The sequence below is a fragment of the Galeopterus variegatus genome, unplaced genomic scaffold, assembly GCF_000696425.1.
Source record: "Galeopterus variegatus unplaced genomic scaffold, G_variegatus-3.0.2 Scaffold47236, whole genome shotgun sequence".
NCBI classification, from domain to species: domain Eukaryota; kingdom Metazoa; phylum Chordata; class Mammalia; order Dermoptera; family Cynocephalidae; genus Galeopterus; species Galeopterus variegatus.
Window position 1 is genome coordinate 2,325 of NW_007773347.1, and position 2,142 is coordinate 4,466.

A 2,142-nucleotide genomic window follows, 5' to 3' on the forward strand; every position below is an offset into this window, starting at 1 on the left:
TGTACATGGATACACATATGCACACCCCCATTCACATGCACATGGATAAATGTGCCCACACACATGCACACAGGTACACATGTGCATGCCCACACTTACATGTGCACACAAACCCCCACACATGTGCGGACACAAGTGCACACACATCTGCACCTGTGCATACTTACACACACACACAAGATTGTGATTGGAGGTGTCTGCAGGCTCCTCACGACGCAGAGGCAGGCCATCCAGCCAGTCCTCCCATGGAGCCTGGGAAGGGGTTGCCCCAACTACCCATCTAGAGCAGGACGTGCAGAACCCTGAGCTCTCCGCCCCAGGGCCCTGTCCTCCCTCCCTCTGCGCTGCCCTGGCCCCAGCTCCCTCTGTTCCCTCTGCAGGTTGGCATGGACTACAGAAACTGCATCCTGAGACCTGGTGGCTCTGAGGATGCCAGCGCCATGTTGAAGCTCTTCCTGGGCCGCGACCCCAAGCAGGACGCCTTCCTCCTGAGCAAGGGGCTGCAGGTGGAGGGCTGCGAGCCACAGGCCTGCTGACGGCACCCCAGGGTGCCACGGGGCCCGGCCACGCTGCCTACATCCAGCCTGGTCCAACCAGGCTCCAGCTGCCCTGGTGCCTTAGTCCGCCGCCCAGAACGGGGCCTCCAGCACAGTGCTGCTCCCTGCGTAGGACACAGCGAGGGACGGGGGCTGTGTCTCCTCCCTTGTCATCGTTCACATCCTGTCCCCAAAAACCCCCCATCTGGAGACCAGCCCAGACTCAAACAGTGTCATCCTTGAGGTGTCTGGAGAGCTCCCGCATGTCATCCTTGAGGTGTCTGGAGAGCTCCCGCGTGTCATCCTTGAGGTGTCTGGAGAGCTCCCGCGTGCGTCCAGGGTATTGTCCTTGTTGCACTAACATGTCCCCTCCCAGGGAAACAGTCCTGGTCACATGGTGGTCGTTCTTTGAAACGCAGCCATTAAAAAGTACAGAACACGTGAGAGGCTCCTTGGCCTGGTCTGTGGCTCCTGCCCTGTCTGTCGTAGGAGAGAAGAACACGGTTGTCACACTCGAATCAAATTTTGGGTTTCCTTCAAACCCTTTGCTTTGTCAGGACTCAGCCCTCAGGTTCTGACCCACCTGCGACCACAGGTAGTGGCAGGCTGGAGCACTCTGGATGGGGACGTTGTTGGGTCCCTAGAGATGCTGAGCTGTTGAGTGAGTGAAGCCAGGGGCTTGGGGACCTGGGAAGGTTCCCCAGTGCTGCCTGAACAGGCTGGATGCTGGGGTTGCTCACCAAGAGATTGGTTTCCTGCTAACATCTTACCTGGCATAGTTCTGGAAAATTCCTCTCCTCCCTATTGAAGCTCTGGCTCTCTTCGGAGAATCCAGGAAGTCAAGACCGCCCCGTCCGTGTGCTCAGGCAGCCAGGTGGAGCTGCTCCCCCGCCAGCGAGTGCTTCCTCCAGAGCGCCCGCAGTGGAAACTCACTCTGGCTTCGTGGCCTAAGTCTTTGGGGATCTTGATCAGTCAGCACAGCTGCTAGGAGTCAGCTATGGCTTTGTCCACGGGACCTTAAAGACAGACATACCCAGTGCCTGGTCTCCATGGCAGTTCAGTCCCCATGGCCGTCAGAAGCACAGCAAAGTCTCAACCAGGGGAAGGGCCGGCTTCCTGCATCCTCCCATGATCCTTCAAAAATGCCACAGTGACCCTGTTTGGTTGGGTCCCTGCCCACAACGCAGGATGGGAGGAAGTTCTTCCCCACCCCCACGTCTCCATTCGCTCTGAACCCCGATGTCTTCTGCAGCTGTGAGCTGATTGGAAGCCTCCCCCTGCCTTCAGTCTTTGGCCAAGGAGACTGGTCAGTGGAACCAGCAGCAAGCCATCCACATGTCCCCCTCTGGTCCCTCTTACTGGGACAGGATTTCGGGGCCTGCTGCCTGCCCCAGCCCCTTCACAAGCCTGGGCCAGTCGGGACGTGGGCTTTGGGGCCTGCTTTGCACCCGGGTACACACCTGGCTCAGCCTTCTGCACCTGTTTCCGTGACTTTTAGCCTCTGAGCACAAGAGGGTGCGTTTTCTCTTGGCAGAGCTGGTAGCCATGCCATGTGACCAGGAGGGTTATGCCAAGAAGGTGGAAATGGATACCAAGATTCACAGCA

At 58.3% G+C, this 2,142-nt stretch overlaps 1 long non-coding RNA gene across 2 annotated transcripts in view; it reads left to right on the plus strand.

Annotated features, from left to right (window-relative positions):
• The window catches only part of LOC103584220, a 3,299-nt gene extending 2,321 nt beyond the window's left edge, over positions 1-978 (plus strand). For both annotated transcript variants that reach the window (XR_549949.1, XR_549950.1), the window contains exons 2-3: positions 381-780; positions 814-978. This is a non-coding gene — a long non-coding RNA (uncharacterized LOC103584220). The remainder of the gene's footprint in view (positions 1-380; positions 781-813) is intronic.
• Positions 979-2,142: the final 1,164 nt, after the last annotated feature.